The sequence below is a fragment of the Pinus tabuliformis genome, chromosome 6 (assembly GCF_031772625.1).
Source record: "Pinus tabuliformis cultivar Carrire ecotype Pingquan chromosome 6, CPIR1, whole genome shotgun sequence".
Classification (NCBI taxonomy): domain Eukaryota; kingdom Viridiplantae; phylum Streptophyta; class Pinopsida; order Pinales; family Pinaceae; genus Pinus; species Pinus tabuliformis.
The window spans coordinates 902048702-902075882 of NC_142292.1; the positions used below are offsets into that span (position 1 = coordinate 902048702).

At 37.2% G+C, this 27181-nt stretch overlaps 3 pseudogenes; all 3 read left to right on the forward strand.

The window, feature by feature from the left end:
* The first annotated feature begins 4264 nt into the window (after positions 1-4264).
* Positions 4265-12556, forward strand: LOC149261837 (glutamate receptor 3.5 pseudogene; annotated as a pseudogene).
* A 2928-nt stretch (positions 12557-15484) lies between these two features.
* On the forward strand, positions 15485-17049 carry LOC149261838 (glutamate receptor 3.5 pseudogene; annotated as a pseudogene).
* A 2913-nt stretch (positions 17050-19962) lies between these two features.
* Positions 19963-21561, forward strand: LOC149261839 (glutamate receptor 3.5 pseudogene; annotated as a pseudogene).
* The last annotated feature ends 5620 nt before the right edge of the window (positions 21562-27181 follow it).

Below are 27181 nucleotides of genomic sequence, written 5' to 3' on the forward strand. Positions count from 1 at the left end.
CAAATGAGCCTCCTTTGACATGAACAAAACTTTATATACCAATGGTTTTAATTTTTCACTTATGCAAACCCACTTTCCTAATGTTTGTCTTTCATTAGCTTTTCAAAACTCTGTTTTGGGCAGTTTGTCTTACTTTTTGCCTTTGATGGACTAAATGCTTTGACATTTTGTTTCTTTTGCACGAACTAGAGTGCAGGAGCTTGGCAAGGAGACCAGGGCTGCATCTCAGAATTATTACATATAGAAAAAATGAAAGTACATGAAATTTGTACATAAAACATAAAAAACTCTGTTTTTCCTCAAAATAGGGTTTTGAGGAAAAATCAATCAATGAGCATATGATTATTGAAATTTTAGTTGCTAAGACTTTATTTGACCTCCTCATGTGCCTGCTGACCATTATTGAGCGTTTTTAAGACCTTATTGACAAAACCCTAGAACTAATGAGACCTAAAACCCTAAGAATGACTTTTGCAGATGTAAAGGCAAAAATGACTGCAAATGACCTAAATGTATGAAAATGGGCCAGCAGGTAAAGAACATGAGGGAAAATTTATAATATGCCACTACCATAAGATGATCCATGATCCTAATGGAATGCAGATGATCAGATGAGACACCTAACATGCAATGCAACAAGAGAATTTGATCACAAATGTAGGGATGAAGATACTGACACTAATAGACTGAACCCAGTTATGTTTTTCCATGTTATTATGTATGCCCATAGTGCATCTCTTAACTTTTCTGACTAGTCATTTCTATTCATTTTTACTGTCTTGGTCATGATATTTTCTAGGACTTAGTTGGTCGACTCCACTTGTCCGTTTGCTTGAGGATGATACAGTGTTGATTTTCTATGTTTGATCTTGTACTTCTCCGTAAGATTGTGAACAAGCTTGGAAGTGAATTGTGTGCCTTGGCCAGTTACAATCTGTCTTGGTACTCCAAATCTGACAAATATTTCCTCAAAGAGGAATGTGACCATTGTGTTTTCTGTTGCTCTTACTACTGCCTTTGCCTCAACCCACTTAGTAACATAATCAGTACATACCAAGATGTACTTCTTTCTGTTTGATGGTGGATTTATTGGTCCCACAAAATCTAGAGCCCATTGCTCAAATGGTTCTATGAGAATTTGCGGCTTAAGTGGCATTTCATCTGATTTTATTGGCCTTCCTATACTTTGGCAACTGTTACACCTCTTAACATAGGCTTTGGAATCTTTGAAGATTGCTCGTCAATAGTAGCCAAGTTGCAACACCTTGTAGGTTGTTCACTTGTCTGCAAAATGACCACCACATGGCTCGTCATGACATGCTTTCAAAATTTCTAATATTTCATCTTCTCTAACACATTTTCTTATTATCAGATCAGAGCTAGTATAAAAGAGATCACCATTGACCCAACTATATCTAGAATTTTCTCTATATATCTTTCGTTTTTGTTTCTTTGTGAACTGGGATGGTAATTTTCCAGAGGATAAATAGTTTGCTATATCTACAAACCATGGTGTTTTGGCAGTTATTGCAAACAATTGTTCATTTGAGAAATTATCTCAAATAGGATTTGTATCACCAGGTGTATGAAGCCTTGAAAGGAAATTAACGACTTAATTATATTTCCCTGGTCGATCTTGAATTGTAATATTAAATTCTTGCATTAACAATATCCATCTTGTAATTCTACCATTTGTGATTGCTTTGTTCATTAAATATTTGATTGTTGAATGGTTTGTGTGAATGAACACTTGGTAGCCTGTTATGTAATTCTTGAATTTGTTTACTGCATGTACTACAACTAACATTTCCTTTTCTGTGACTGTGTAGTTCAATTTTGCTGGTGTTAAGTTTTTACTATGAAGTATATAGCATAATTAAATAAGTTTTATTTTTGTCCAAGTGATGCACCTATAGATGTATTAGATGCATCAGTGGAGATATGACATGGCAAAGACCAATTTGGTCCTCGAAGAATGGTGGCAATTGATAGTTTTTATTTCAATAATAGAAATGCATTTTGACAGTGATTTATCCATTGGAATTAAACATCTTTTGCAAGTAACTTGATAGAGGTAGTGCTATTTTACCGATATTTTCAGTAAATATCCTATAGTAGCCTGCATAACCCAAGAAAATTCTTACCTCCTTTTGAGTTGTAGGTGGCATTAAATTCACAATGACTTGTATTTTTGCTGGGTCCACCTTAATTCCCAATGAGGAAATATGGTGTCCCAACACTATCCCCTCTGTTAACATCATGTAGCATTTTTCATTACTTAGGGATAGATATGTCTCTATGCATCGTTTCAGAACTTTCTCAAGATTTTTTAAACAATCGTCATATGTGTTTCCTTATACAGTGAAATCGTCCATATATATTTCTACACATTCATGGATCAGATCAACAAATATTGCAAGGACTGGTCTTTGGAAAGTAGTAGGTGCATTACATAGCCCAAAAGGCAAAACATTGTATGCATATGTTCCCCATGGGCAGGTAAATGTTGTTTTGTCCTGGTCTTCTATTGCTATTCTAATCTGATTATACCCACTAAACCCATCTAGAAAAGAAAAGAATTTCTTCCCAGCTAATGAATCTAGGACTTGGTCAATAAATGGTAGCGGGAAATGATCTTTTAATGTTGCTTTGTTTAATTCCTGATAATCTACACATATTCTCCACTTCCCATTTTTCTTTGGTACTACCACTAAGGGAGAAACCCATTGACTATCAGAAATAGGATAGATGAATCCAACTTGTAATAGTTTCTGTAGTTCTTCTTTCACTATTTCCTTCATCATGGGGTTCATCCACCTTTGAGGCTGCCTCACTGGTTTAATATGGTCATCAGTATATATGTGGTGGATACATGTGTTGGGGTGAATTCCCTACGTGTCTGTGTAATCCCAGTCAAAAGCTTTTGAGTATTTCTGTAACAATGTTATTACCTCTTGTTCTTGCGACGATTGTAAGTTATTACCAATATTCAAATGTTTTCCAGGATAAATCTCTATTGTTTTAGTTTTTGAATTGGTAATTGTATTTATAGGAAAAATATTTGTGAATGAATCTTGTAGTGATTGAATTGTGCAGGTTTCCTGAAAACAGTGGTTCAAAAGATTACTTGTAGCTTCATACTGAGTTACTCTAAGCTACTCTGAAATATCCGGTTTTGAGATGAAAATATCCAATAGATCTTCATTCTCCTCTTCTTCTCTAAGGTCAAAGACTTGGTTAATACTTAAAACTGATTTAGTTTGTTGTTGTTCTTGTCCTTCAAGCAATGATACTAAAGAAGGTGCTTGTGCTGGAGAATAAAGTGTGATGTGCTTTCTCTCATCCCCATGTGCAATAATCATACTTCCCGATTTGCATCCTATAAAGGCATCAGAAGTGGCTAACCACGGTCTGCCTAAGATTAGAGGGTGTCCTCCTAAGTTTGTTTTTGGCTGCAAAATGAAGAAGTCTATAGGATACTCAAATGAATCCAGAGAGACTATGATATCTTCTAATATTCCTTCTGGTATAACTTTAGATCTGTCTGCTAACTCTAAAATGGTAGTAGTAGATCTAATGTTGTTTAAATATAAATGTTTCATTGTCTTTGTAGTCATTACATTTATAGCTGCTCATAAATATATTAATGTGTTTGGAACTAAAAAATTATTTATAGAAATAGTAACCATAGGGATACCAGGGTCAATATATTTTTCGATCGCTGTCTTTGTAGACATGAGGCTAGCTAGTTTTCCAATGACTTGGATTGTAGTAGGATCCTTTTTATTTTTACCAGTTTTCTTGATGCATAATTCCTTTACTGTTTTAGCATAAATTGGAATTTCTTTGATTTCCTGCAATAAAGGAATTTTGACATAAGCATTTTTTAATTCATCCAAAATATCAAATTCAGGAAGGGACATTTGAATTTTATGCTCTGCTAACCTCTCTAGATAGGGTGGTGTTTGAGTTATTATAGTTTTTCCTTTCTGACTTTGATTTTCTGAATGTGATGTTTCAGATTGTTCTCCTTGTTCAACTAATTCTTCTATGATCGGAGGAGAATTTTTATGCAGTACGTTCCCAGACCTTAAATGGACATCATTTATGGGAAGAGTGGAGTTTGTTGGGAAATATGTTGCTTCTTCCACATTGTATGTAGGTTTATCCATTTTGTTACTCGGATTTGCTACTGGCTGAGCTAGTAGTTGAGTTGGTCTAGGCTGGTTCGAAGGCAGTTGTAGTTGCTGTGGTTGTGTTAGTAATGGTGCGAGATTCTATTGTGGAAATGGCATGGACTGCGGATATTGTTGAAACTGTTGGTATGGAAATGGCTGTTGATATTGTTGCTGGTATTGTTGTTGGTATTGTTGAGGATACATTTGTTGAGGTGGCTGATTTCCATAACTATATCCTCTCCAACCTTGTGCAGGTTGGTTTTGATATTGTTGTGGAGGCCAAGCTTGCCACGACATTGGGGTATTCCAAGAGTTTTGAGGAGGATACTGATAGTTTTGTTGAGAGAATTGCTAAGGGAATTGTTGAGGAATCCTTGGCTACCAAGGCCTTCTTGGTGCCACATAGTAAAAACCTTCTGCTCCTTGTACTTCTTCCATTGGATTCATTTGCAATTCTTTCAACTTTAGACAGTTTTTTGTTGAATGGTTTTCTGTGCAAAGGCCACATACCTGAACACTATCTAAAGGACATTCTCTTAATGCATGCTTCTTTCTACATTTGGGACAAAAGATTGCTAAGATTTGTTCTTGTTCTTATTTCTTTTTGTTTGCTTTTAGAACATCTACTTGTGTCCCTAATGTACTTAGAAGATCAGTTTTGAAGTTTTCCAACAAGCTCCCTATCTCTACTCTTGTTACCCCTCCAGCTGCTGATTTTGCTGCTTTTGAACTAATATCTCTCCTTCCAGTTTTTGATCTTCCTCTTGAATATTTTTGACATAGATTTGCAATTTCATGAAATGGAAAGTTTGAAATATCATCCTTGCCCATTACATTCAAAATGTCAAGATATTCATCTCTTATACCTCATAGAAACATTGTGCGGATGGTATCTGAGTTCAGAGAGTGCTGTTTAGATTTTTGAAGATTGTAAGAAAATCTTTCCAAATACTCTTCTAAACTTTCATCTTCTTGTTGTGTCATTCTAAAAACATCCTCTTTCGAGTCCCTAGGCTTGCAATAGGCTTGATACTTTTTAAGAAAACTTTTCTTCATGTCATCCCATGAAGTGATTGTACGTTCTCCTAAACCCATGAACAATTTTAATGTTGCTGCTTTAAAAGTAGTGGGAAAGAGGAGAAGCTTGTGTTTGTCATCTGTGTATCCATAAGTTCTACACAAGATATCGAATTAAACATAAATGAGTCATGATCTTCTGTTTAAATTCCATAAAACTTAGGAAATATAGAAGGTGGAATGTTTTTTATTTTCACTTATTCTCCTAATATTGCATTTGTGTCTAATATTGGAAAGCCAAAATTAGCTTCCTGATCATATTGTTCATTATCATTTAGTCTTTTTTTGTCATACTCTATTTTTCTTTCTTCTTCTCTCTGTCTATCAACTTCTCTTCTTGCTTCTTCCTCTCTTTGTCTTCTCCATTCTCTTTGTTGTATTTCATATTCAAGTCTCTATTCTGGGGTGAGAATAATAGATCCTTTTCCTTCTTCTGTCATAGCTTCAACTATTTCGATGGCAAATTGAGATTCAAGTTGTTGCTTGTTTTCGAAAATAGATTGATCTAAGGGTTAAAAAAATGGGCCGATCTATTTGTTTAACAATATTCCTTATTTCTTTTTGTTTTTCTGAAGTGGGTGTTGCTTTTGGAGTTTGTTTTCTTTTGACCTCCCAGGCTAACAAGGTTTGTCTTTCAATTATAGTTAATCTTTGTCATGTTTTTTATTTTTCTTCTAATTTCTCTATTGCTAGTTTTCCAACAACCGGTGTAGTTAGTCTTGATGGTCCTACTTCTACGGATGGGGGGTTTTGTTTAATAAATCCACCTTTTTGATCTCTATTCCTTGGCCTAAAGAAACATAACATAACTGAATTTTTATTATTTTTGTTTCGTTGTGTTTTTTTTAGATTTTGTTTTTATCCTCTAATTGACTATGTTGATGAATTCTTCCCCGGAAATGGCGCCAAAATGTTGGACTAATTTATTAACATAAATTAACACAAATGTTTCATTATCAATCTAGGTTTGTAAAACTTGGAGGCATGTCTAAAATGTATGGATATCAGATGTAGTCAAGATTAGAAGATAAAACATTAAGAACTAAGGAAATACATTTTATAAATATCAATCTAATTAAATAATTTCTAATTCACTAATGCAATATATGTAAGATGAAGTGGCTACTAACTTAGGAGATACATTTGTGTCCCTCTTCTACAATATTACTTGATGAATAGAAATAAAAAACCATTAATTGACAATAACTTAATATGCAAAAATAAATAATGAAAGAGGCTCCTAACTTAGGAGATCTTTGATATTCCTCATCACAAATTCATTCATCATAATGCTATTATTAGAAAACTGGAATTGCATAAATCTACTGAAAACATGAAAAATGAACTCTAGTTTTTATTCATTAACCCAATAGAAGGAGGGTTCAACGTGAAAACTGGATTGTCCCTTCATATGAAGATGATAAATAAACCAAGATTCATCAGAAAATATAAATCATCATACACCAAATCAAGTAAGCACATCTGAAGCAAAATAAGTAAATAAATCTGAAGCAACTAGTTTATGAAAATAAAGCTAGTTTGACAATGAAGTGTACTTAGCTTGGAGTGGGGGCCCTCCCCCCTTGCTTTGCAAACTTGAAGAGTTTATAAACTACTACAACTTCAGTCAATCATCCACACCATTGAACAAAAAAATGAAAGTATAACAGGTCCTTCAAATTGACTTCAAATATTCAAATGTCTCAACATAAAATTATACAAATTCTACATGGCATAAGCCTTCAAAGTTTTGGCTTAAATAGAAGATCATGAAACAAACTTATCTAAAGTATCTCTAACAAATATATCTATCCATAGCCACCTATCCAAGTTGAATTCATCCAACCTATCACTAAAAATATGGAAAATCCCATGAAATCATAAAATTGCCCTATTTCCTAGGGATTTTTTGAATGACTGGTCATGTTTGACCAGCTTTGATCGAGCCTGATTTAGCTTGGTTTGAACGAACCAATTGGATTTAGTTCAGTCCTAGTTCCCAAGCTTCCCATAAATGTATCCAGCTCATTCCCAGGTGTCCTGCAAATATGACATCCATATAACTATTACGTGAATTTCTGATTCTGTCCAAAAATTGCACTTGAAATTCAATTTTCATAAAAACTTCTGAAAATTGCAAAATTAAATTTAAATACATGAATATGCATAAAATACATCAAAATTAGGTATATGTGATGGTAAATGGATGGAAAATATAGAAACTAAGTATGTTTTCTTAAGCAAAACTGCACCAAAAATGAGGGCCAACAAGAACCTACCGCACCATCAACATGAGCTTTTGGATTTTGTTGACCAAATTAGTCTTTGGTCTCAATGAATCTAGCATGATATCATAAATAACCCCTAATTGTGAGTAAATTAGATCTAACTATTTGCTTCTAAAGCTAGTCTTCTCTTCCATGTAAACTCTAGATAGTTACACATCCTTCGAAATTGTTGGTTTTAAGGACTTCAAGAACCATTCCACCAAAAAATAATCGAAAATTTCTTCCTTTATCATTCACTTCCTCCTTTTTCATTACTAAATGTTGTCAAATATATGAGTGGCTTTATCCCATCTGAAGTTATCTAGGATCTCAGTCTTGGCATTGTATCTCACAGGGAGTGGGAAATGCTTTAGGAATATCATAGCCAACTTTTTAAAAGTTGAAAACAATCCCCCCTTAAGTTTAATGTATCATATAGTGGAATTCTTAGTTTGGGTGCACTAAAAGAGCCTCAACTTGATTGAATCATTGATCAATGAGCTCGAAGAACACTAAAGGTAAAATGTGGTAACATTGAATCATTGATCAATGAGCCTTCAAACTTAGAAATGTCTAATTGAAGTTTGGTGGGGACCAAGGGCCAATTTCAAATGTAACATATTAGGTCATTCATCATCTTTGAAAGATCTAGAAAATTCAATGTTTCTAGAAAATGAAGATGCGGTTGAGTCATTAGGATCCAAGCCCTAAGAGGAGGACCTCCTGATGGCCAAAATATATGAAAAGAATAACCTAGGTTTTGACTAGCCCCGGGTTGTGGAGGGTGGTTCGTAGAAGCCTTTGGTTCAAATTAAAAGGTTGATTGCTAGGAAAAAATAAAGGAAACCTTTAGTAATGAGATTTAAAAAATACTAAGAGGGGTTTCTCCCTATTGGCATTCAATAATAGGGAGGAACCCCTTGGAAAGGGCTCCAAAAATTAGTAATAGATATGGGCCTTGCAAACATCCCAGACAGAGGGCAAAAAATACTACCTTCCTAACCAAAAATCAAATATGGGATACCCCCATCAAGTCACTAGAAGGTGGAAATATTCCACCCATCTGCCTTACAAATCCTTGAAAAGGATTTTCTCCCATAGAGAAACAAGGAAATGGGAAAGGCCCACTTCCTAGTGACAAACTCAAAGGAGGAACATGTTGTCCACTAAACAGGAAATGTTGTAAAGGAGTCGAGGTTCCAACCATGTTAGACATGGATAAGGGGAATACAATCGAAAAACCAGATGAGATCATAGAGATTCCAACCAATGATATATCGAAAGTGAATGCACTTGCATAAGGAGCAGAAGGTTGGGCTCTCCCACTCATGTTAGGAGTGGAATAGGGCCCAAAACTACAAAAAATGATATATATGTAGAGACTATGGACACAGGAGGGGAGACCACACCCCCCTGCCCCCCCCACCAACAACAAATGACACCCTTGATTCTAGTATTAGTTCTAGTGATACTTACGTTGGATATTGTGAAAGAAGGAGATAATGAAGGTGAGTTTCAAATATAAGTCCCAACAAAATATACTGCCCAAGGATGGTCTCTAGGTAAGGGATTAACGTTGAAATTAAAAATATTTGGAATATTATCAACCTTAATACTATTTAATATATCTCGTGGATCTGATGAAAACATAGTCCGGATACGAACATAACTATTAAGATCGTGAAGAAACCCTTGGGCTTCAAGTTCCTCTTTAGATAATGATCCCTCGAAGGGTGGGTTCACTTCCTCTATATCAAGTCTAACTATTTCTAGTCAACCAATATCACCTAGTGTACACCTCTAAGGTGAGGGATCTACACTCTCAAGAGAATGCACGTGAAGCCTTCTTGATTGGCTATTTGATCCCTTAATCACCTTGGAAATATAAAATATAAAATAATAAAAAAATCTGAGGCAAGTTAGGAGTATAAAGAAGTCAACTATAAAAGTCCTAAAGCAACAACCAACCACACAATATTTGATATTTCCACTCCAAGTGATTAAGAATGGACATCAAAAGATAAACGAGTGGTTATAAGGCCTTCTAGATGGAAGCCTGAGATAGTAAGGCCCCAAGTCCTACTAGCGAAGGTATGAGAAGTAGTTACCCTTCCCTCCTAATATTTCCTTTATTGGTGCAAGTACCCCCGTGTCGTGGGGCACCCTCCAGGAGAACTATATCAATGGTACAACATTTGCCTTAGGTACCATAAATATTGCCTGTTATAATCACCTAGGAAAGGAAATTAAGTTTCTAATTCGTAACCAGAAGACAAAAGGGAAAGTCATGGGTAGGATTTTGGACAAGTAGGAGAGGGAGTATCTCTCTTTCCTTATCCTCACATGAACTAGTGTTTAACTCTTGTGTCAGAGGAGCTTCCCTGACAAATTATATAACATTAGAATTTGCACTCGTTAATCAACTTCTATGTTTGGTTCGAGTGGCCTTGAATAGTTTACTCTCCACACCTATTCCAAGGCCCTATTTAAACCTATACTAGTTGGTTTGCTTGAAAAAGAAAAATTCTGGTTCATTTTAATTAAACACTATTTGTATTAGGCTGTTATTACTCCAGGGAAATGAAAGTGAAACTTATGGTGTTTTTAGACTCAACATAAGAAATCAAATTAAAGAAAACCTAACTAAATGTGTGCATTAGTTCTCTTTCTTCAAAGAAAAGATTGATTTTCTTCAACTTATACAAAATTTCAATGAAATTTTTCCAAATTACAATGAAATTTTCAAGATCTACGATGCAACTTTGCAAATTTCAATGCGAGTTTCAACACTTCGAATGAAACTTTTTCAAACTACAATGCGAATCTAGAACTTACAATGCAAGTTTCCTTTTCCTTTTTATTTTTGGATGTAAGACAAAAATAATAATTTCTTGATTTTAAAAAGCAACAAACAAGCAACCACACAAATCAACTTTCCTTGAATGCAACTAAGGAGACAAGGATGCAAGACAATGCAAAGATGCAACAGAAATGCAACAATTACAACAAGAGTACAACAAATGCAAGCTGATGAAAATAGTGCAACTAAGGTCGAAAAAGTGCAAACTTTTTTGGTGAATGAAACTAAAATTGAACAAAATGAAATGACGGATCCAAAACAAATGCCAAAGAGTAGAAACTGTTAGACTCCGTCTCACGTCAGAGATTGATTCTTCTTCAAAACCCTGTTTTGAAGAAGAAATCATAATGTATTGTTTAAATTATGTAATATGCTCCAGCTCTTCAAAAGGCCGCAGCGACTTCAAAGCTCCTATCTGCACAAGCACAATTCAGAAATATCATTAGCAATCAGAGGCAAAGAGTTATGTGGAGAAAATACCAATTGCAGCAGTATCAATTGCACAAGTTCATGATGGTATTTTGAAAGATGGTACACGGATGGTTATAAAGATGCAACACTTGCAAATAGAGACAATGAGGCGTTATGGTCTTCGTAATCTTGCTTGGATAGTTTATGGAGACAATAAAATGGAACAATGTGGCAATACTAGGGCCACAGTACTCTGTTCTTGCTCATGTCATTTCGTATGTAACAAGTGAACTCCACATATCAACTCTGTCATTTGGAGCAATAGACCCAACTCTCGCCTCATATCAATACCCTTATTTTATTTTTATTTTTTCGCATAGCACACAGTGATTTCTATGAAATGGCAGCAGTTGCTGCCGTGATTGGCTCTTATGAGTGGAGGAATGTTGTCGCTGTGTATATAGATGATGACTATGGGAGAAATGGAATATCGGCCCTCAGTGATGCACCTAGAGATGTAAGATCTAAAATTTATCGTAAAGAAGCGTTGCCTCTGGAGCCAGTGAAAGTGACATCGGTAGTGTCTTGGTACAGTTAGCATTGATGGAGTCACGAATCTTTGTGGTACATATGAATCCTGATGCAGGTCTGAATCTTTTCTCTGAAGCACTGTACCTTGGAATGTTGAACAGTGGCTATGTTTGGATAGCTACAGATTGGCTGTTTTCTGCTTTGGATTCTAGCATTCTTGATTATGATACCATGAACTCACTCCAAGGAGTCATCAGTTTACGTCGGCATATTCCAGTTTCAGATAAGGAGCATGATTTCACTATTAGATGGAACAATCTACATAAAGCTGGGAGTGTTGATGCTCGCTTAAATGCATTTGGATACTATGCTTACGATGCTGTCTGGGCAATTGCTCACTCTTTACATACTTTCATAAGTGAAGGGGGAATTGTGTCTTTTACAGAGTATCCTCAGGTATCCAGCGCAAGTGGAAACAAAACAGAGCTAGCAAAACTCAAGGCCTTTGACGAAGGTCCAAAACTGCTGAAGATAGTGTCACAAACTAATTTTACAGAATTAACCGGTCCAGTGAGTGTGATAACAGAGGGGACTTAAATGGTTCTAGTTTTGAGATCATCAATATTGTTGGAACAGGGTATCGTAAGGTGGGTTATTGGGTAAATAAATCAGGTCTGTCTGTTACGCCTCCAGTAATAAAGGGTTCCAACTCACACGCCATACATAGTGTAGGTCAGAAACTGTATGATGTAATATGGCCGGGTGAAAACAAACTTGTGCCACGAGGATGGGCCCTCCCAAACAATGGTAAAAATCTTGTCATAGGTGTGCCCAGAAAGGTTGGATTTCAAGAGTTTGTGAAAGTAGAAGATAACAACGTGTTCGATGGCTTCTGCATTAATGTATTTATTGCTGCAGCGAGCTTATTATATTATGCTCTTCCCTACACGATTGTAGCTTTTGGAAATGGCCATAAAAATCCCAATTACGACGAGCTTGTGCAACAGGTTGCCTTAAAGAAATTTGATGCAGTAGTTGGGGACATTACGATTGTGACACATCGGTCAAGGTTTGTGGACTTCACGCAACCTTACATAGAAGCTGGCCTTGCTGTGGTGGCTCCGCTGTGAGAGAAAAATTCCAGTGACGCTTGGGCTTTTCTGCAACCATTCACGGTAGAGATGTGGTCTATGACTGGTGGATTTTTCCTTGTCATAGCAACTATTGTTTGATGTTTCCGTGTTGCTGATATAAAAGCTGCAGTATCATTAAAAAGAAAAACATGGTAATGATTGGGTATTTGGTTTGCCACGGCGGTAATTGGGCTTTGCCTTTATTTTTGATAACGATTTGTAGCGACATCTTAGCTCCACCGAAATCGTGTGACTGGCCTCATTACCCCATACAGGATGTTGTTCCATGATTTCCGCCAGCAATTAATCTTTTGGAGATTTTGTGGGACTGCCAGCGATTGTTGTCATTATCAGCTGAATCGGTGGACTACTAGCTTGAAGGTTATGCAACGTGGCAAACCAAACTAAAGTGAAGATTATCCATTACAGCCAGAGAATGCGATTTGATTCCAATCTTGGTCCTATGGAGATCTGCGCTCCAGTTTTGCCTCATAATTAGCCAAATCATCAACAGAATGTTAGTTTAAAGTTTGTTTTATTAAAATCGCCAATGTATTTCCAGAAATTCAGGAGCAGTTGTAATTTCCAGCATATGCAAAGTGGCAGAGAACGAGGAGCGATTGCCTATGCTTGTCTTCAGTCGGGATTGACACCTGTAAATGCTACTTCATCAGTTATCAAGTAGAAAGAGCGCTGATTGTTTTGTTTTAGTTTATTTTGTTAAATAAGGATAAAAACAAATTCCTGGTCTTGGGGTCGACTTGTTTTCCCCCAGCTGTATTTTGTTTCATATTTTTGTGATGTTAGTTAAAACAGCGCCCCTGTTTTGGGCAGCAGTTTTATTTATTGTATTAAAAATGTCATTTGTAAGTAGAATGTGAGAGAGGGGAGTTTTTCTGAGCGCTGGGAGCTGCTGGAGAAGCAGAGAGCTTTGTATTGTACAGTTTTCTGCAGAGAATTTAATGGAATTTCACAGCTCTGTTTGTTGAGATTCATGTGGTATGTTGATTTAGCATAAGTTTTTCCCTTTGTCTCATATGTAAACTGTTTTGTTTCATTCACCTCATGATCATATCTATTTGAGCAAATGAAGTGATTAGGTAGGAATTCATAGTATTATATGCTCCTCCTATAAGTTTGTTCAATTCAATGTTTTCTTCTGTTTAAGGAGGATTCGAAGTATTATTTGCCCTCCTTAGCTCCTCACCAGTCTTGCCATCCCATTTGAAACCAGATTTGGTGTTAAATTGCATGCCTACCTTGCCTCAGTTGATAACCTGTGTAGTCATTATATTTCTCTGTTTGAAGCTGTGATTTTGCCCATGCAGCCCAGAAAAGCCCCGTCATTCCATTAAAAAACCCCAAAAATCATTAAATCAAACCCCCTATCAATTTACTAGCCTAAAATCTTTATTCTTAATTGGTCAGCCTAATCCTATTGAAAGATCTATCAAATCTGACCCGAGAGAGCCTTCTCATACCTCGTAGGGCTAGCTACGAGGTGAAATGGTTTGATGTAGCCTTGAGAGTTTGTCTATCTCAGCCTAGGTGAATTCCAAGCCCTAACATATTGGCGACCATACTGGGGAGAACATATTAATCGTTTGCTCATTGTCGTGTTATTTCATAAGTCTTAGACGGAGCCTGAAGTTACGCCAGAAGCCTTCGAAAACGCTCTTGTTTTACATCAGCGCAAGTAGATAAACGCTGCTTCAGTCAATCTCCGTGAGCTTGTGAATACGACCACTTCGATTGCATTTTACCCCAGTACATGTATCAATTTCAGATCTGATGCTGATGGTGGACAGCAGTCAGATACTTATGCAGGCTGAACCATTCACCTAGCGACTCCAACTCGATCCAGACATTCCAGTGCCTGTTGATATGTTCATGCAATGGTAGGGTATGTGGCAGACCCTGCACTTTGTGAAGCTCTAGATGGCGTTAGAGAGTTGTTAGCGGATATTGAAATTAATGAAGAATTTTTCAGTATTTTCCTTCAATGTTTGAAATCTCCGAAGCTTCATCTTGAAGGCAAAACTAGATTTTATGAGTTAGTTGTTGAAAGAGTTGAAAATGAGATTCAGTATCTCGATGAGCAAATTCAGTCTTATGATTTCCAAGACCCTAAAAAGTTCTTGGAAATCCTTCCTCCTTCACAACAAGAAACAACAGACTTGCCTATAGATGTATACATTGATAATGTGCAGCTGGAAGTATGCATTGCAGAGTTGGGGCAGCCAACAGAGTCCGGTGTCCGTGATCCTATTGCGGCATATATGGACATATTTTTCACTCTGATGGACAGATCAGGCTGTCTTTTCCGTGACCGGGCTCAGTATGTGCATGAAGGGCTGCCAGCAATTGCATCTGTGACTTCGTGGCAGCATTCTCAAGCGGCTTCATTGTCAGGTTTAATTGAATGGTTAATATGGCATTTTAGCATTACCTGATCTATTGTTTGTACAGCAGATTAGAATAGGTTATGTACATAAATAAGCAGCCATAAGGGCAGCATCTTGTTTTAGTTTGTTTGAAGATTGTTTCAGTTCAGTTTCAGTGTGAAAATAAGTCAAGAGTTGTGTTGATGATGACTCCATTGCCCAATGGTGGAGGCACTGTCTGCTCTCCCAAAGTTCTGCGGTTCTTGGCACCTCCAGGAAGCTGCAGCTGCCATCCCAAATGGAGCCAATGTTAGACTCCGTCTCACGTCAGAGATTGATTCTTCTTCAAAACCTTGTTTTGAAGAAGAAATCATAATGTATTGTTTAAATTATGTAATATGCTCCAGCTCTTCAAAAGGCCGCAACGACTTCAAAGCTCCTATCTGCACAAGCACAATTCAGAAATATCATTAGCAATCAGAGGCAAAGAGTTATGTGGAGAAAATACCAATTGCAGCAGTATCAATTGCACAAGTTCATGATGGTATTTTGAAAGATGGTACACGGATGGTTATAAAGATGCAACACTTGCAAATAGAGACAATGAGGCGTTATGGTCTTCGTAATCTTGCTTGGATAGTTTATGGAGACAATTAAATGGAACAATGTGGCAATACTAGGGCCACAGTACTCTGTTCTTGCTCATGTCATTTCGTATGTAACAAGTGAACTCCACATACCAACTCTGTCATTTGGAGCAACAGACCCAACTCTCGCCTCATATCAATACCCTTATTTTTTTCGCATAGCACACAGTGATTTCTATGAAATGGCAGCAGTTGCTGCCGTGATTGGCTCTTATGAGTGGAGGAATGTTGTCGCTGTGTATATAGATGATGACTATGGGAGAAATGGAATATCTGCCCTCAGTGATGCACTTAGAGATGTAAGATCTAAAATTTATCGTAAAGAAGCATTGCCTCCTGGAGCCAGTAAAAGTGACATCGGCAGTGTCTTGGTACAGTTAGCATTGATGGAGTCACGAATCTTTGTGGTACATATGAATCCTGATGCAGGTCTGAATCTTTTCTCTGAAGCACTGTACCTTGGAATGTTGAACAGTGGCTATGTTTGGATAGCTACAGATTGGCTGTCTTCTGCTTTGGATTCTAGCATTCTTGATTATGATACCATGAACTCACTCCAAGGAGTCATCAGTTTACGTCGGCATATTCCAGTTTCAGATAAGGAGCATGATTTCACTGTTAGATGGAACAATCTACATAAAGCTGGGAGTGTTGATGCTCGCTTAAATGCATTTGGATACTATGCTTACGATGCTGTCTGGGCAATTGCTCACTCTTTACATACTTTCATAAGTGAAGGGGGAATTGTGTCTTTTACAGAGTATCCTCAGGTATCCAGCGCAAGTGGAAACAAAACAGAGCTAGCAAAACTCAAGGCCTTTGACGAAGGTCCAAAACTGCTGAAGATAGTGTCACAAACTAATTTTACAGAATTAACCGGTCCAGTGAGTGTGATAACAGAGGGGACTTAAATGGTTCTAGTTTTGAGATCATCAATATTGTTGGAACAGGGTATCGCAAGGTGGGTTATTGGGTAAATAAATCAGGTCTATCTGTTACGCCTCCAGTAATAAAGGGTTCCAACTCACACGCCATACATAGTGTAGGTCAGAAACTGTATGATGTAATATGGCCGGGTGAAAACAAACTTGTGCCACGAGGATGGGCCCTCCCAAACAATGGTAAAAATCTTGTCATAGGTGTGCCCAGAAAGGTTGGATTTCAAGAGTTTGTGAAAGTAGAAGATAACAACGTGTTCGATGGCTTCTGCATTAATGTATTTATTGCTGCAGCGAGCTTATTATATTATGCTCTTCCCTACACGATTGTAGCTTTTGGAAATGGCCATAAAAATCCCAATTACGATGAGCTTGTGCAACAGGTTGCCTTAAAGAAATTTGATGCAGTAGTTGGGGACATTACGATTGTGACACATCGGTCAAGGTTTGTGGACTTCACGCAACCTTACATAGAAGCTGGCCTTGCTGTGGTGGCTCCGCTGTGAGAGAAAAATTCCAGTGACGCTTGGGCTTTTCTGCAACCATTCACGGTAGAGATGTGGTCTATGACTGGTGGATTTTTCCTTGTCATAGCAGCTGTTGTTTGATGTTTCCGTGTTGCTGATATAAAAGCTGCAGTATCATTAAAAAGAAAAACATGGTAATGATTGGGTATTTGGTTTGCCACGGCGGTAATTGGGCTTTGCCTTTATTTTTGATAACGATTTGTAGCGACATCTTAGCTCCACCGAAATCGTGTGACTGGCCTCATTACCCCATACAGGATGTTGTTCCATGATTTCCGCCAGCAATTAATCTTTTGGAGATTTTGTGGGACTGCCAGCGATTGTTGTCATTATCAGCTGAATCGGTGGACTACTAGCTTGAAGGTTATGCAACGTGGCAAACCAAACTAAAGTGAAGATTATCCATTACAGCCAGAGAATGCGATTTGATTCCAATCTTGGTCCTATGGAGATCTGCGCTCCAGTTTTGCCTCATAATTAGCCAAATCATCAACAGAATGTTAGTTTAAAGTTTGTTTTATTAAAATCGCCAATGTATTTCCAGAAATTCGGGAGCAGTTGTAATTTCCAGCATATGCAAAGTGGCAGAGAACGAGGAGCGATTGCCTATGCTTGTCTTCAGTCGGGATTGACACCTGTAAATGCTACTTCATCAGTTATCAAGTAGAAAGAGCGCTGATTGTTTTGTTTTAGTTTATTTTGTTAAATAAGGATAAAAACAAATTCCTGGTCTTGGGGTCGACTTGTTTTCCCCCAGCTGTATTTTGTTTCATATTTTTGTGATGTTAGTTAAAACAGCGCCCCTGTTTTGGGCAGCAGTTTTATTTATTGTATTAAAAATGTCATTTGTAAGTAGAATGTGAGAGAGGGGAGTTTTTCTGAGCGCTGGGAGCTGCTGGAGAAGCAGAGAGCTTTGTATTGTACAGTTTTCTGCAGAGAATTTAATGGAATTTCACAGCTCTGTTTGTTGAGATTCATGTGGTATGTTGATTTAGCATAAGTTTTTCCCTTTGTCTCATATGTAAACTGTTTTGTTTCATTCACCTCATGATCATATCTATTTGAGCAAATGAAGTGATTAGGTAGGAATTCATAGTATTATATGCTCCTCCTATAAGTTTGTTCAATTCAATGTTTTCTTCTGTTTAAGGAGGATTCGAAGTATTATTTGCCCTCCTTAGCTCCTCACCAGTCTTGCCATCCCATTTGAAACCAGATTTGGTGTTAAATTGCATGCCTACCTTGCCTCAGTTGATAACCTGTGTAGTCATTATATTTCTCTGTTTGAAGCTGTGATTTTGCCCATGCAGCCCAGAAAAGCCCCGTCATTCCATTAAAAAACCCCAAAAATCATTAAATCAAACCCCCTATCAATTTACTAGCCTAAAATCTTTATTCTTAATTGGTCAGCCTAATCCTATTGAAAGATCTATCAAATCTGACCCGAGAGAGCCTTCTCATACCTCGTAGGGCTAGCTACGAGGTGAAATGGTTTGATGTAGCCTTGAGAGTTTGTCTATCTCAGCCTAGGTGAATTCCAAGCGCTAACATATTGGCGACCATACTGGGGAGAACATATTAATCGTTTGCTCATTGTCGTGTTATTTCATAAGTCTTAGACGGAGCCTGAAGTTACGCCAGAAGCCTTCGAAAACGCTCTTGTTTTACATCAGCGCAAGTAGATAAACGCTGCTTCAGTCAATCTCCGTGAGCTTGTGAATACGACCACTTCGATTGCATTTTACCCCAGTACATGTATCAATTTCAGATCTGATGCTGATGGTGGACAGCAGTCAGATACTTATGCAGGCTGAACCATTCACCTGGCGACTCCAACTCGATCCAGACATTCCAGTGCCTGTTGATATGTTCATGCAATGGTAGGGTATGTGGCAGACCCTGCACTTTGTGAAGCTCTAGATGGCGTTAGAGAGTTGTTAGCGGATATTGAAATTAATGAAGAATTTTTCAGTATTTTCCTTCAATGTTTGAAATCTCCGAAGCTTCATCTTGAAGGCAAAACTAGATTTTATGAGTTAGTTGTTGAAAGAGTTGAAAATGAGATTCAGTATCTCGATGAGCAAATTCAGTCTTATGATTTCCAAGACCCTAAAAAGTTCTTGGAAATCCTTCCTCCTTCACAACAAGAAACAACAGACTTGCCTATAGATGTATACATTGATAATGTGCAGCTGGAAGTATGCATTGCAGAGTTGGGGCAGCCAACAGAGTCCGGTGTCTGTGATCCTATTGCGGCATATATGGACATATTTTTCACTCTGATGGACAGATCAGGCTGTCTTTTCCGTGACCGGGCTCAGTATGTGCATGAAGGGCTGCCAGCAATTGCATCTGTGACTTCGTGGCAGCATTCTCAAGCGGCTTCATTGTCAGGTTTAATTGAATGGTTAATATGGCATTTTAGCATTACCTGATCTATTGTTTGTACAGAGAATTAGAATAGGTTATGTACATAAATAAGCAGCCATAAGGGCAGCATCTTGTTTTAGTTTGTTTGAAGATTGTTTCAGTTCAGTTTCAGTGTGAAAATAAGTCAAGAGTTGTGTTGATGATGACTCCATTGCCCAATGGTGGAGGCACTGTCTGCTCTCCCAACGTTCTGCGGTTCTTGGCACCTCCAGGAAGCTGCAGCTGCCATCCCAAATGGAGCCAATGTTAGACTCCGTCTCACGTCAGAGATTGATTCTTCTTCAAAACCTTGTTTTGAAGAAGAAATCATAATGTATTGTTTAAATTATGTAATATGCTCCAGCTCTTCAAAAGGCCGCAACGACTTCAAAGCTCCTATCTGCACAAGCACAATTCAGAAATATCATTAGCAATCAGAGGCAAAGAGTTATGTGGAGAAAATACCAATTGCAGCAGTATCAATTGCACAAGTTCATGATGGTATTTTGAAAGATGGTACACGGATGGTTATAAAGATGCAACACTTGCAAATAGAGACAATGAGGCGTTATGGTCTTCGTAATCTTGCTTGGATAGTTTATGGAGACAATTAAATGGAACAATGTGGCAATACTAGGGCCACAGTACTCTGTTCTTGCTCATGTCATTTCGTATGTAACAAGTGAACTCCACATATCAACTCTGTCATTTGGAGCAATAGACCCAACTCTCGCCTCATATCAATACCCTTATTTTATTTTTATTTTTTCGCATAGCACACAGTGATTTCTATGAAATGGCAGCAGTTGCTGCCGTGATTGGCTCTTATGAGTGGAGGAATGTTGTCGCTGTGTATATAGATGATGACTATGGGAGAAATGGAATATCAGCCCTCAGTGATGCACCTAGAGATGTAAGATCTAAAATTTATCGTAAAGAAGCATTGCCTCTGGAGCCAGTGAAAGTGACATCGGTAGTGTCTTGGTACAGTTAGCATTGATGGAGTCACGAATCTTTGTGGTACATATGAATCCTGATGCAGGTATGAATCTTTTCTCTGAAGCACTGTACCTTGGAATGTTGAACAGTGGCTATGTTTGGATAGCTACAGATTGGCTGTTTTCTGCTTTGGATTCTAGCATTCTTGATTATGATACCATGAACTCACTCCAAGGAGTCATCAGTTTACGTCGGCATATTCCAGTTTCAGATAAGGAGCATGATTTCACTATTAGATGGAACAATCTACATAAAGCTGGGAGTGTTGATGCTCGCTTAAATGCATTTGGATACTATGCTTACGATGCTGTCTGGGCAATTGCTCACTCTTTACATACTTTCATAAGTGAAGGGGGAATTGTGTCTTTTACAGAGTATCCTCAGGTATCCAGCGCAAGTGGAAACAAAACAGAGCTAGCAAAACTCAAGGCCTTTGACGAAGGTCCAAAACTGCTGAAGATAGTGTCACAAACTAATTTTACAGAATTAACCGGTCCAGTGAGTGTGATAACAGAGGGGACTTAAATGGTTCTAGTTTTGAGATCATCAATATTGTTGGAACAGGGTATCGCAAGGTGGGTTATTGGGTAAATAAATCAGGTCTATCTGTTACGCCTCCAGTAATAAAGGGTTCCAACTCACACGCCATACATAGTGTAGGTCAGAAACTGTATGATGTAATATGGCCGGGTGAAAACAAACTTGTGCCACGAGGATGGGCCCTCCCAAACAATGGTAAAAATCTTGTCATAGGTGTGCCCAGAAAGGTTGGATTTCAAGAGTTTGTGAAAGTAGAAGATAACAACGTGTTCGATGGCTTCTGCATTAATGTATTTATTGCTGCAGCGAGCTTATTATATTATGCTCTTCCCTACACGATTGTAGCTTTTGGAAATGGCCATAAAAATCCCAATTACGATGAGCTTGTGCAACAGGTTGCCTTAAAGAAATTTGATGCAGTAGTTGGGGACATTACGATTGTGACACATCGGTCAAGGTTTGTGGACTTCACGCAACCTTACATAGAAGCTGGCCTTGCTGTGGTGGCTCCGCTGTGAGAGAAAAATTCCAGTGACGCTTGGGCTTTTCTGCAACCATTCACGGTAGAGATGTGGTCTATGACTGGTGGATTTTTCCTTGTCATAGCAGCTGTTGTTTGATGTTTCCGTGTTGCTGATATAAAAGCTGCAGTATCATTAAAAAGAAAAACATGGTAATGATTGGGTATTTGGTTTGCCACGGCGGTAATTGGGCTTTGCCTTTATTTTTGATAACGATTTGTAGCGACATCTTAGCTCCACCGAAATCGTGTGACTGGCCTCATTACCCCATACAGGATGTTGTTCCATGATTTCCGCCAGCAATTAATCTTTTGGAGATTTTGTGGGACTGCCAGCGATTGTTGTCATTATCAGCTGAATCGGTGGACTACTAGCTTGAAGGTTATGCAACGTGGCAAACCAAACTAAAGTGAAGATTATCCATTACAGCCAGAGAATGCGATTTGATTCCAATCTTGGTCCTATGGAGATCTGCGCTCCAGTTTTGCCTCATAATTAGCCAAATCATCAACAGAATGTTAGTTTAAAGTTTGTTTTATTAAAATCGCCAATGTATTTCCAGAAATTCGGGAGCAGTTGTAATTTCCAGCATATGCAAAGTGGCAGAGAACGAGGAGCGATTGCCTATGCTTGTCTTCAGTCGGGATTGACACCTGTAAATGCTACTTCATCAGTTATCAAGTAGAAAGAGCGCTGATTGTTTTGTTTTAGTTTATTTTGTTAAATAAGGATAAAAACAAATTCCTGGTCTTGGGGTCGACTTGTTTTCCCCCAGCTGTATTTTGTTTCATATTTTTGTGATGTTAGTTAAAACAGCGCCCCTGTTTTGGGCAGCAGTTTTATTTATTGTATTAAAAATGTCATTTGTAAGTAGAATGTGAGAGAGGGGAGTTTTTCTGAGCGCTGGGAGCTGCTGGAGAAGCAGAGAGCTTTGTATTGTACAGTTTTCTGCAGAGAATTTAATGGAATTTCACAGCTCTGTTTGTTGAGATTCATGTGGTATGTTGATTTAGCATAAGTTTTTCCCTTTGTCTCATATGTAAACTGTTTTGTTTCATTCACCTCATGATCATATCTATTTGAGCAAATGAAGTGATTAGGTAGGAATTCATAGTATTATATGCTCCTCCTATAAGTTTGTTCAATTCAATGTTTTCTTCTGTTTAAGGAGGATTCGAAGTATTATTTGCCCTCCTTAGCTCCTCACCAGTCTTGCCATCCCATTTGAAACCAGATTTGGTGTTAAATTGCATGCCTACCTTGCCTCAGTTGATAACCTGTGTAGTCATTATATTTCTCTGTTTGAAGCTGTGATTTTGCCCATGCAGCCCAGAAAAGCCCCGTCATTCCATTAAAAAACCCCAAAAATCATTAAATCAAACCCCCTATCAATTTACTAGCCTAAAATCTTTATTCTTAATTGGTCAGCCTAATCCTATTGAAAGATCTATCAAATCTGACCCGAGAGAGCCTTCTCATACCTCGTAGGGCTAGCTACGAGGTGAAATGGTTTGATGTAGCCTTGAGAGTTTGTCTATCTCAGCCTAGGTGAATTCCAAGCGCTAACAGAAACACCTCAACCAAAACAACCCAAATATGCTTAAAAAGAAATTCAAACTCGAAATGGAATATAAATGGTCACAAAGTTTATTTTTCTATTTTTAATTTAAGTTTACTAAACTATATGTAAAAATAAAACTATAGATAATAAGTTAAATATATTTATTTTCTTTTTTTAGTTATTATAAAAAATAAAAGAGAAAACTCATAAAGAATAAGTTGAACAATCACACAAGGTAAACAAAGGAAAATATGCTAAACTCCTTATTGCCCCTGAACTTTGGGTCTGCAACTAACATAGGATGAAAAAAACCAAACGATGAATATTAAGAGAATACATATATATTTTAGTTCAATTCAATCAATTCTTAAATCATAGAAAGGAAATTGATCACATATAATAATAATATTGAAATGAGAATGAGTTTCTTTATTATTTAATTTGTAGCAAAGGTACATATACATATACCTTCTCATTGCCGCACACACTACACTGAACCATCCTCTGGATTCCTCCTACCTAGGTAAGTAAATGTATCCTCCTTTATTCCTCATCTCCAATGTGATGAAGTATCGATCATGATATAAGGGATAGATAAGGAAGACATAGAAACTAGGTTTTCTTGAGGAGAAATACTTAAAAGCACGTACAAAGGCATACTTAGATCATCAGAAATTTTCCAGAACTGGGATGCTTATGGAAAGCAATGACTTTTGTCATATCCATGGCATCTTCTATAGCACCAAAAATTGGTTGGGGTACTTAAGGTATGAGCTACAATAGGATGCTTTCATTCTAACTCATAAACCCTTCCTGAAAATATGTGAAAATGTGGACATTTAATTTGTTTGGGTGCATTTTGTAGGAATACATGAGTTAATTTAAAAAGACTCATGTATATATGTTTCATGCTTTTATAAGGGAAACAGACATATGCATGGTGCTAGAAAAATAAGAGCATATGGTTTTTAAAAATGAGTTTTTAATGATTTTTAGGGAACATCAAGTTTTCCATGGGGAATAAGGGAGATAAATAGGCCAATAGAGCATCTCATAATAAAGTGTGCCAAAAGAAGCTATAATAATAAGACTTGGGTATGTCTAAAACTATGATATCGATCACTTGCCTAAGAGTCAAACAATAATATGATCAATACATCTTTAAGCTCACCTATCGCCTTTACTTCCAAGCTATCCAGTTTAATGATCTTAGTGTTGGATTTCGCTGGAATAACATTAATATTCTTGCACGTAGAATAAAGAATGATCTTGGAGGAGACTCCAAAGACCAAAAAATTGTGTACATTATGATTGAAAATATTGAAGGTAATAAAAAACATGGTCTATAACTTTGAATGTGTTATGATGTTGACAACATTTATAGTGGATTTGACAACATCAAAGTTACTAGACGTAGTTGCACGAATTTTAGTAGAAGCCTTGTGGGATTTTTCAGGTTTGGACTAAGCATGAGAGGTATGAAAGGATTTAAGAAGTAGTTCTCTTTGCTTTGGAAGATTGCAAAGATAATACAATGATACATTGACCATGGTTTTCTTCATATCTTCAATAATATTGTATTATAGGGATTTTCTTGAAGAGGTTGATGGTTCCATGTTCTTGGAAAGAGAGAGGGACTTGACTTGTTGTGTGTGGGTAGGATTTTTTTTTCCCTTATGCAGAAGCTAAGATATTCTTTATGCTCTACATGGGAGTGGTATTTGACTTGTCATTCTATGCAATACTAGAGTTAGTCTTGGAAGCAAAGGTATTGGTTTTCGTAGCATACTAGGGGAATAACAAATACCTAAAAAATAATTTTCTGTTAGCACGTTGAGTAGTTTTAGGCACATGCCCTCTTCTATGGATATTGTAGTTTATTAAGGTTATTTAAGTGGATTGATTTTCCCATAGGGTTACTTCCCTAATGGTTTGAGTATTTGTGTCTACCACCTAGTGCCAATGAAACATAGTAGACCCTCATTGGGATCCTCCTCAAATATCTTAGGTTCATCCTTTGTCACTGGAGTAGGGTCATCAGATAATGATTATTGCTCCAAGAGATGATTAATAACCAATTTCATGGAATTGATCCACTAAAGACAACGTTTTTCAAAGTGATTCTCTTTGTGGCATGAATAAAAATTGTCCATGTCAAATTCATCTAAGATTATATTCACATTTGAGTTATCAATGGTTTTAGACTAATTATTAGCCTTCATTTGGAATGGGTGAAATTGTATATTCCCAAATGATCTTTCTCCATAATTTTTCTTCAGTTGCACTACTTCATTTTAGAGTTGTTTGACTTGCTTTAGAAAAATCTCCAAATTGGAAAGTTCCTTTTCTGCCGACTTATTCAAAATTAGAGGCTTATTTCCACTAGTCTTAGGTTGTTATTTAGGCATGTTGCTAGCCAAGGATAGAATTTATTTTTCAACTTTGATAGCCTCCTCAAATTTTAGGCTAGGGTGTTCTTCTCTACTCTTTTGATGAACATGGCTATAGACGGGTTCAAGGTTTTAGTCTAATACTATATAACCAAGGGATCAACAAGGCGAGATTTTAGTAGGAATATTGTTCAAATTTTTTGCCCCCCCCAAAAAAAGCATAATCTAGTAATATTTCAAAAATGGAATGAAATTTTACATATACACTTTTCAATGTGTATTTCTGCCATCTGTTCTAGAAATTAGGAGGAGCTTATGAGACTCATTCCAGCTACAACATAGCTATAAATATATCTCCAACCATAGTAGAGGTACCATATGTTACCATACAACAAAATGGGAAAAAAGAAAAAATTAACTTGACCTGTTTTACATATTGTTCCAGTAATAAGATGAAATGCTACAGGAATCCATAATATGCTCACAAAAAACTGCCATTGTCATACAATAAGACATATTTATACCAAAGAAAATAACAAAGAAAAATATAACTTATCATATGAAAGATAACAATTTAGAACCTGCACTCATATGAACTACCATTGACATATACAAATGCTGATTTATAAAAAAACCACACCCATAGAAATTGTCAACGCCTCTAAGAGAGGAAGTTGTCCAAACATTGATAGAAATATATATAAGATCATAATATAAGTATCCATAACTTGTAAAACACAAATGCCATATTGGACCATGGAGAAACCAAAGGTCATCATCAAAAGGCCCGTGGTAATAAGCATATTGATCGGTTCCCTGAATTTCTGTCACATGCCATAGAACCCTGTCCAAAAGAAGGGCTTCCTTAGAAATCTTGTTTGCTTCCCTGTTCCTTTCCCGAAAAATGTGTCTACAAGAGAATTGAGTGAATATGAGAGATAATATATAGATCTCATCCATAATATTCCCTAGATATATATTTCTACATCGTTGAGCCCCTACTAACCCAATTGATCACCAACAATGAATCCCCAATGATCTATATTTTTTAAAACCCTTTTTCAATGGAAAAACCCAATAATGCTACACAAGCTAAGGAATCTTCCTAGTTGTTTGAGCCATTACCTAAACCAATTTTTACCTGAAACAAATGGTGCTCAAATAAGTGAAGAATAAAACCCCCTCCAATCACATTTCCATTTTCCTGGGCTGCCCCATCGAAATAGCCCCATAGGATCGATTTGTCCAGTTCTTCCTCTTATAATTCTAGATGGAGGAGCATATTTGGATTGAGGGAGTTGGATGAGTATAACTAAATTCTCTGATGCTATCTTCCTTGGATCAGATGCCAATCCTCTAAATATTTCCTTGTTCCAGGCAATCTAGATCCCCCAATTTATAATCAGAGGCAAAGCCTGAATGTTTTCGTACTCCCTGTTTTGAACCCAAGAATAACATGAATAAACAAATAGGATTCCCCCCACCTACATTGGAAGCACAATGCTTCTTGATATTCCTTCCAATTCTGTTGGGTAAAAGGGAACATAGAAAATAGATGATTTATTATTTCACTTTCTCCCTTACATAGGGCACATCAACCTAGACCTACTTGATACCTCCTTTGTATAATATCCCATGTCATAACTTTCTTAGCTATAATGCACCACGTTATCATTTTTTCCTTTGAAGGGCCCTTTTCCTTCTAGACAACCTTCCACCACCATTTATCCTCCTCCATTTGGGCCTGAGTCATCAGATGAATATAACCCCCCTTAGGTGTATAAAAACCATGAGGGCAGAAATCCAAA